We start from the raw sequence: 9,412 nt of genomic DNA, 5'->3' as shown, positions 1-9,412 counted from the left end.
GGGAGACTGATGTTGCGTTCATAACCAAGTGGGAAGGTGGTATTTACCATGTTGCGTTCATAACCAAGTGGGAAGGTGGTATTTACCACATACAACTGGTAAAAATCAATTAGAACGCCCCTCAAACTCATAATTACCAGTGGAAAACTAGTCTGACATGCTGACCTCTGACGTCACCTAGTGAAGAAATTACCTCGATAACAACACTTTCGGCAGTTAAATGTATCAACCAAACATTATTTATAAAACTCAATCTATTAATATGGTTTACTTTTAGTTTATGGTTTATGCAGCTTGTTGGCCAATAGCCAATCAACGTTTCTCAATGAGTTCAAAGCACCTGAACGCATCCAACTGGTATTTATGACTTCGTAACTGGTAATTACCACCTTCCCACTTGGTTATGAACGCGGCATTAGAGAGAGGAACAGGGGAAGAGGGAGGGAGAAAGATGGCGAGAGAAAGCAGGTGAGAGACAGGTAGGAGTGATGTGAGGCCAGTAGGTGTTTTCATATCTTATAAGCAATCGATAGTGCCGTTTATTCTGGAGCCAACTTTACTGTGGGCTCAAATAAATAATCATAACCACAAAACGCCCCAAGATTGATTTTCATGGAATTATCATTATTTTTTCTTTAGCAGATTTGCTTATTGGTCCTTGGGGGTATTCAAATGAAACACACACACACACACACACACGCACACACACACACTGAACAACATATTTAAGTTTCTGTCAAGCTACTGAACTGAATGACATGTGAGGTGGTAATTCAACTGTGTGTAAATGCATGTGTTCATGTGTGTGTGTGTGTGTGTGTGTGGGGGGGGGGTATAGGGATGCACAGGTTGACTCATAATAACCGCAGGGCGGGTGTATTTATGGACATGAAATATTGTGTGGATGAAGGGCGGGTTGAATAAAGAGAAAATAATGCAATTCATATCTATAGGATACATTGAGGCTTTTCTTTCATGATTTTTTATCTGGCGTTAGTGCGTAAGCCTAAGCTTTAGGGCCTAACTGCCCGCGCGCCAAATACACACCAATTGCCAAATGCTTTTGGAAACTTGGGCAGAAAAAGTTAACGTTGATCCACTGAGGCAAAAAGGACAATGTAGGAGTTGAATTCAATTAGAGAAAAGCTGTGAAATGGAGAGTTGAAAATAAAGAAAACTGTGAGCCAGAACAACAGTCTAATGTTTGGGAAAGATGTTATGTGGGAAGACTGTGAGGCGCCTACAAATTCGACAGTCACAAGACGGGGGACAAATATGTCACATCAAGGGAATTGTACTGTTTAGATGGGTTGAATTGAATATTAACTGAAATCTGGACCAGAGGTGTAGTGCAGTTTCGTTGGGGCCAAATTAATTATGTATATTTTTTTGCCATGGGTCAGAGAGGAAAATGTGCAGTTTTATAGCTAATCTCATGCTATGTTACGCATTTAAAAAATCTGAGCTCCTAGAGTGTGAGGCTCTCCTTTAATTTGTCAAGTGTTCTACTCCGCTAGCCAGCACCTCGCCTAAATAGGTGTGCGTTTCTTTCGCCTCTATGTTAGACATTTTGCCATGAAACTGAGACAAATGTTGGTGTTTTACAGCTCAGGGAGTCTTGAAAGATGTGAAACTCCACAAATATGTGTCTTAATATTAACAAGATTTTAAATATATATTTTGATAGACCAAAGTAGCAGCTATCACACCATGTAAAGAAACCTCTTAATTATTTTAATCTTCATAAAATGCAACTAAATGAATTGATGTCAACTCTGTCAGACACCATAAAAGGCATTTCATTTGAACAATTAAAGTCCAACAAGTGTTTAAAGGCCTTGTTAAATTCTAACATTTAGAGGATTCAAATATGTAATACAAATCTCCAAATTAATTTTTGTTTTGTTTTATAACACTATTAAATTCTCCAGGGCTAATTTCATTAGCATTCTGGCATATTGTTATAGATTTAGAACATAGAACAACAMTTATAAACCAAACATTATCCCTTAGGTCTAACACAGTAAATACTTGAATTGATTTATCATATGTTGCAGAACAGTGATTCCGATATTTTTTCGGATTGTTGATAATAAAAATGTATCTTAAGAGGGGGGATGACGGAGATGACAAGCCACTGACAGAGTTGACAACCGATACTCAAAACAGACATGTTTTTGCCTCTGAAAATAAAAGTTCAATACAAACATTTGCAAAATATGTAAAAAATTATTCATTTGAAAATCCCCCCAAAAAACAACCATTATATCAGATTTTTTTAGACAAAAATCTTACGGAGTTCATGTTTTACGAATTTGACAAAAATGCATTTTTTTTCTTAATTCAAGTGGTATACATAGTAGCAATTCAGTTTTTCCTCATTTGCTTTATGACTCTTAAACCTAAATAAAATGTAACATATTTGAACCAAAATTCATATTGTWTTTTAATCTATAAGGGAGATGGAATTGACAAGTTATGATRGTGACCATGGTGATTCCAATATTGTTTGTTTAAATCTATCAAAAGTAGAGAACCATACAGGCCATGAGGGGTCTTGTTGCATTACAGTACATGGAATGAGGACATGAATAAAGGGTCCTTATGCTCATTCCTGATTCATTAAGGGTCTGAAGGAGTTGATCAAATTGATCTTTTATGATCTTTTATGACAGTTTTGAGATAAATATTCTTTAAAGTCACAGAGGGCTATTGCAAGAAACTACATATGATCATTTTTCAGTTCATATCCATTATTGCCATTTGTTTTTTCAATTTAAACACTATTTTGAAAGTTTGAAATTGCGATCCTTTGCTCCAGACAAGGGCATTTCCAGGCATACAGCCGACATGGAAATGAATAATAATTAAAGTATTTTGAAAATTCAAAAAAACAAATATTTTTAAAATTCACCTACATGTACATTTTAAGATCAAATAATGCAACAAAATCCATATTTTTCTATTTAGAAAATAAAGTTTCCCTTTCGGACAAGGATTGTCCCAACTTTCAAGAATCTCTGAGCTAATTTCCTGCTATTCTACACATTTTGCCAAAAGGCTGAGAGAAATGTTTGGCTTATGACGTGATTATTTGCTATCTGTGGGGCCCCGACCTCCAGGGGAGCCCAAAGCTTTGCATTTTCTCCCCGGTCCCTAAACGTCCTTGCTGCTCGAGAGAAGCAGAGATGAAATAGAGAACTTTACAAATGTCAACTACACTGAACAAAAATATGAACACAACATGTAAAGTGTTGTTCCCATGTTTCATGAGCTGAAATCAAAGATCCCAGAAATGTTCCATACGCACAAAAAAAGTTTTGTGCACAAATTTGTTTACATCCCTGTTAGTGAGCATTTCTCCTTTGCCAAGATAATCCATCCACCTGACAGGTGTGGTATATCAAGAAGCTGATTGAACAGCATGATCATTACACAGGTGCACCTTGTGCTGGGGGACAATAAAACACCACTTTAAAATGTGCAATTTTGTCACAATGCCACAGATGTCTCAAGTTTTGAGGGAACGTGTAAATGGCATGCTGGCTGGAGGAATGTCCACCATAGCGGTTGCCAGAGAATTTAAGGTTAATTTCTTTACCATAAGCCGCCTCCAATGACATTTTWGAGAATTTGTCAGTACATCCAACTGGCCTCAGAACCGCAGACCACGTGTATGGTGTCATGTAGGAGAGCGGTTTGCTGATGTCAACGTTGTGAACAGAATGCCCCATGGTGGTGGTGGGGTTATGGTATGGGCAGGCATAAGCTACGGACAACGAATACAATTGCATTTTATCGATGGCAATTTGAATGCACAGAGACACGTGGACGAGATCCTGYGGCCCATTGGCGTGCCATTCATCCGCCGCCATCACCTCATGMTTCAGCTTGATAATGCACAGCCAGTGCTTGACTTGGGCCGGAGCTGTCCGGAGCGCCGTATCGGCACTTCAAATTTTGGGGGAATTTCGTACCAGCTCCTCTATAAAGCAAAGTAGCCTATCGCCATCCCAGATTCACACACCAAGGCAAAAAAGGTTGATCAAAGCGGAATGAAGYTGGGTTCTGCATTTAATAGCCATGGAGAGTGGTCATTCATTTCCTGAGTCTGCTTTGTTCAAGTTTATTTCCCTTTAGTCTGTGAATCTGTGCGTGATAGTAAGGTGTTCGAGATTGTGCAGATTGAAAATGTGCCAACCTCAATTCGAATAATGCTCTGTTCCAAGTTGTCAAATGAAGATTTGTAAGGTCATGAAAAGTCATGGACATTTGTTTAATAATTGAATGTAATTCATGAAGGCACACTTAAATATGAAATATTATCAATCACTTTAAAATCGACATATCTGCCATTATCGGTATGACGCTTCAGTGCATGTCTGTGTACCGTTGCCCGAGAAGAGAGGGCGTGACATGTCAGCAGCATGTATAAAATAATGAAAGTACAACAGACTAACAAGATAGCCAATTCAAAACATAACTTGTAACAGTTGTCTTGCTAGTTAACTAGCTAACTAGGCATTAATGTAGTTGTCGCCTTTTCACCGGCACTGTAGATAGCCTAAATAAATCTGGACATTTGGAAAGCTGGGATTCCCCCCTATTAAACAGTAGCCATGGAAAACTCCATCCAAAACGATATTTTGGTATTTGTTACATTGGTCCATTGTTGATTAGTCCATTGTTGCTGTGCTTTGCATCATAAAATGCATCATACAGGGAGGATTACTGTATTTTGAACATTACATAAATTGACAACTTGAGTGCTGACAAGCAACACATTTTGGGACTATGTCAACAATGGACTAATGAAAGAAATGCCTAAATATAGTTGTTGGGTGGAGTTTTCCTTTAAACATATTCTAAGAAAAGCTTAATTGACAAATAACTTGCTGTGCATAGATCTCCCCWGAAACATTCATATTTGAGCCTTACATATAAACATGTTTCGTTAGATACCTTGCTTTGATGTAGCCTACCTTATCCATTTGATCCCTGATTCATTGAATGAGGGAATCATTTAATAAAGACAAAAGTATTTGGTTTGTTACCCAATGTTTTATGTCAAGGGTGGCAACTATCCTCCAGGATAGCTACTGGGTGTGCAGGCTTTTGTTCCAGCCCTGGTCTAACCACGTTGTAGCCTAAACATCAGTTGCTCAACAGGACCTTGATATGCAGAATTGGGTGTTTCAGGGCTGGATCAAAAGCCAAGCCTGCACACACAGGAGCTCTTCAGATGCTGGGTTGACCACATTTAAGTGCCTTGATCAAGTGCACAATGGCAGGAGATGGTAGGCCTACATGGGATCAGACACAGCAGCCTTCCAGTATCAATAATGTTCACTTTTACGTTTTTCACACAGGCTATAATCAGTGGTGTAAAGTACTTAAGTAAAAATACTTTAAAGTACTATTAAGTCGTTTTTTGGGGTATCTGTACTRTACTATTGATATTTTTGAAAACTTTTACTTTCACTCCACTACATTCCTAAAGAAAATCATGTCACACCCTGATCTGTTTCACCTGTCCTTGTGATTGTCTCCACCCCCTCCAGGTGTTGCTTATTTTCCCCYGTGTATTTATCCCTGTTTCCTGTCTCTCRGTGCCAGTTTGTCTTGTATGTTCAAGTCAACCAGCGTGTTTTTCCCGTGCTCCTAATTTTCTATTCTCTTCTACTAGTCCTCCCGGTTTTGACCTTTGCCTGTTTTCTGGACTCCATTCCTGCCTGCCCTGACCTTGAGCCTGCCTGCCTTGACCTCGAGCCTGCCTTCCATTCTGTACCTCTGTATCTCTGAACTGGTTTTGACCTTTTGCCTGTCCACGACCATCTCTTGCCTACCCAATTTGGATTGTTAATAAACATCTTGGACTCTAACCATCTGCCTCCTGTGTCTGCATCTGGGTCTCGCCTTGTGACCTTATAAATAATGTACTTTTTACTCCATACATTTTCCCTGACACCCAATAGTACTTGTTACATGTTGAATGTTTAGCAGGACAGGAAAATGTTCTAATTCACACACTTAAAGGGAGAATCCCTGGTCATCCCTACTGCATCTCATCTGGCAGACTCACTAAACACAAATGCTTTGTTTGTAAATTATTTCTGAGTGCTGGAATGTGCCCCTGGCTGTCATGAAATTAAAAAAACAAGAAAATCGTGCTGTCTGTTTTACTTAATATAAGGAATTTGAAATTATTTATACATTTACTTTTACTTTTGATACTTAAGTATATTTAAAACCAAATACTTTTTTACTTTTACTCAAGTAGTATTTTACTGGGTGACATTTCCTTGAGTCATTTTCTATTAAGGTATCTTTACTTTTACTCCAGTATGACAATTGGGTACTTTTTTTATCTCTGGCTATAATAGTCATGAAAATGTGTATGAACCCTTAAATGTGAATAATCAGAGGTGTCTATAGCACATCGTCTAATGGAACAACTTGGAAAAAGACATCTCCTGCACTTCTTTCATCCCTAGACAAGCACTGTGCAAGGCCCCATCTGTACACAAGTCCTGGAAATGTCCCAGTTCTTCCATAGCCTGCATACTCACCAGACATGTCACCCATTGAACATGTTTGGGATGCTCTGGATCAACGTGTACGACAGAATGTTCCAGTTCCCACCAATATCTAGCAACTTCGCACAGCCAGTGAAGAGGAGCGGGACAACATTCCACAGGCCACAATCAACAGCCTGATCAACTTTATGCGAAGGAGATGTGTCGCGCTGCATGAGGTAAATGGTGGTCACACAAGCTACTGACTGGTTTTCTGATCCACGCCACTACCCTTTTAGCTGACCCTAACCCTAACCCTAACCCTAACCTTAACCATTTAACCCAACTCCTAACCTTAACCCTGACCTTAACCCTAACCCCTAAACCCAACCTTAGTGTAAGCCACCTAGCTAACGTTAGCCACAACAAATTGGAATTTGTAGCATATCATACGTTTTGCGAATTTGTAGCATGTTGTATGTTTAGCAAATTCGTAACATATTCAAATCAAATCATATTTTATTGGTCACATACACATATTTAGAAGATGTTATTGTGGGTGTAGTGAAATGCTTGTGTTCCTAGTAATATCTAACAATTCACAACAATATACACAAATCTAAAGTAAAAGAATGCCYTTAAGAAATATATAAATATTAGGACGAGCAATGTCGGGGTGGCATTGACTAAAATACAGTAGAATATAATACAGTCTATACATATGAAATGAGTAAAGCAGTATGTAAACATTATTAAAGTGACTAGTGTTCTAGTGGTTCTTTCATCACATTCCCAGTGGGTCAGAAGTTTACATACACTCAATTAGTATTTGGTAGCATTGCCTTTAAATTGTTTAACTTGGGTCAAACGTTTCGGGTAGCCTTCCACAAGCTTCCCAAAATAAGTTGGGTGAATTTTAGCCTATTCCTCCTGACAGAGCTGGTATAACTGAGTCAGGTTTGTAGGCCTCCTTGCTCGCACACATTTTTTCAGTTCTGCCCACAATTTTTCTATTGGATTGAGGTCAGGGCTTTGTGATGGACACTCCAATACCTTAACTTTGTTGTCCTTAAGCCATTTTGCCACAACTTTAGAAGTATGCTTGGGGTCATTGTCCATTTGGAATACCCATTTGCGACCAAGCTTTAACTTCCTGACTGATGTCTTGAGATATTGCACAGCAGAACAGTCCACAGCAGAACAGTCCACACCAGACCCTGACCATAGAGTCGACATCACAGCAGAACAGACAAAAGAAAAACCCCAAGCCCAGCAGCTCTCACTCCCTCTGAGCACCCCCCCTGTCAGCCACCCTGATAGCCCTCCTGACAACCCCCCCACACCCACTGAGGACAAACACAAGACACAGATTTTTCTCCTTATGGACTCAAATGGGAAATATATAGAAGAAAAAAACTTTTTCCCAAACACAGTGTGTCTAAACTCTGGTGTCCAAACACCCAGCGCGCCCTAGACCTTCTGTCTGAGGACAAACTAGGCTCACCTAGCCACATAATAATACACACAGGCACAAACGACCTGAGAGCATGAGGAGCAACACAGGAAAGGGTGGCCACAGCACTGAAGGGAGTGATTGAAAAAGCTTCTTCTACTTTCCCAACGCACAAGTGGTTATCTCCACCCTGCTACCACGAAAAGACTTCCACCCTGCTACAATACAGCGGGTAAACGCAAGCATTTCCGTGACTGTGCCTCAAAACCAAATGTTTTTCTGGCCCACCACTCCACCCTGGACTTGAACAGCCTCTATGACCAGGTCCACCTCTACAAGGCAGCAGTGCCCACCTTTGCCCGGACTCTAAAGGACATCGCTCTCAAACGAAGCCCCAACACTTCACACAGGAGCAACAGATCAATAGACACCCCACCAGACCAGCGAGACACCCTCCAAGACCTCCAGGACCCCCCCCCCATAGACCTACCACACCCCCACAATCAACCATGCCCACACCCAATTTAGGCCCCCTCAGATCAGACCCATGCCTCCTGCCCACCCCAGCACCCCACCCCCGCAAAGAGGGCATCAACATGGAAGTCACACATACGCCCAGGTAGTGAGCGGGCAAACTGGCCCAACCCCCACTCTTACACTCGCCAAGCCAACGGCATGTACCAAGATGCTCAGCAGGCTCTGCTCACACTTACTGGCCTGAGGCCAAACCCCGACCAACAACATTGGACACTTATGGAACAAAAAGCCTTCACTATATCATCCTGGAATATCCAAGGTCTGAGGTCATCTGCTTTGGCCTAAAGAGCAGGAACCCGGACTTCACCAAGAAATCGTAATGCAGACATTGTCATCCTGCAAGAAACATGGTATAGAGGAGACGGACCCACTGGTTGCCCTCTAGGTTACAGAGAGCTGGTAGTCCCATCCACCAAACTACCAGGTGTGAAACAGGAAAGGGACTCAGGGGGATGCTAATTTGGTATAGAGCAGACCTAACTCACTCCATTAAATTAATCAAAACAGGAACATTTTACATTTGGCTAGAAATTCAAAAGGAAATTATCTTAACAGAGAAAAATGTCCTCCTGTGTGCTACCTATATCCCCCAACTTAGAATCCCCATACTTTAATGAAGACAGCTTCTCCATCCTGGAGGGGGAAATCAATCATTTCCAGGCCCAGGGACATGATTAGTCTGTGGCGACCTAAATGCCAGAACTGGACAGGAACCTGACACCCTCAGCACACAGGGGGACAAACACTACCTGGAGGTGACAGCATTCCCTCCCCCATATGCCCACCTAGGCACACTATGAACAACATAACCAACAAAAACGGGTCACAACTCCTGCAGCTCTGTCGCACGCTGGGTATGTACATAGTCAATGGTAGGCTTCGAGGGGACTCCTATGGTAGGTACACC

The 9,412-nt window shown here is 41.0% G+C and overlaps 1 pseudogene; it reads left to right on the top strand.

The window, feature by feature from the left end:
• LOC111965707 (GDNF family receptor alpha-4-like) overlaps nt 1-6,167 on the top strand; it is a 41,511-nt pseudogene extending 35,344 nt beyond the window's left edge.
• Nucleotides 6,168-9,412: the final 3,245 nt, after the last annotated feature.

Source organism: Salvelinus sp. IW2-2015, linkage group LG6.2, assembly GCF_002910315.2.
Source record: "Salvelinus sp. IW2-2015 linkage group LG6.2, ASM291031v2, whole genome shotgun sequence".
Lineage (NCBI taxonomy): Eukaryota > Metazoa > Chordata > Actinopteri > Salmoniformes > Salmonidae > Salvelinus > Salvelinus sp. IW2-2015.
The sequence above is the reverse complement of the archived record's forward strand: the minus strand, read 5'-3'. Positions and strand labels throughout refer to the sequence as shown.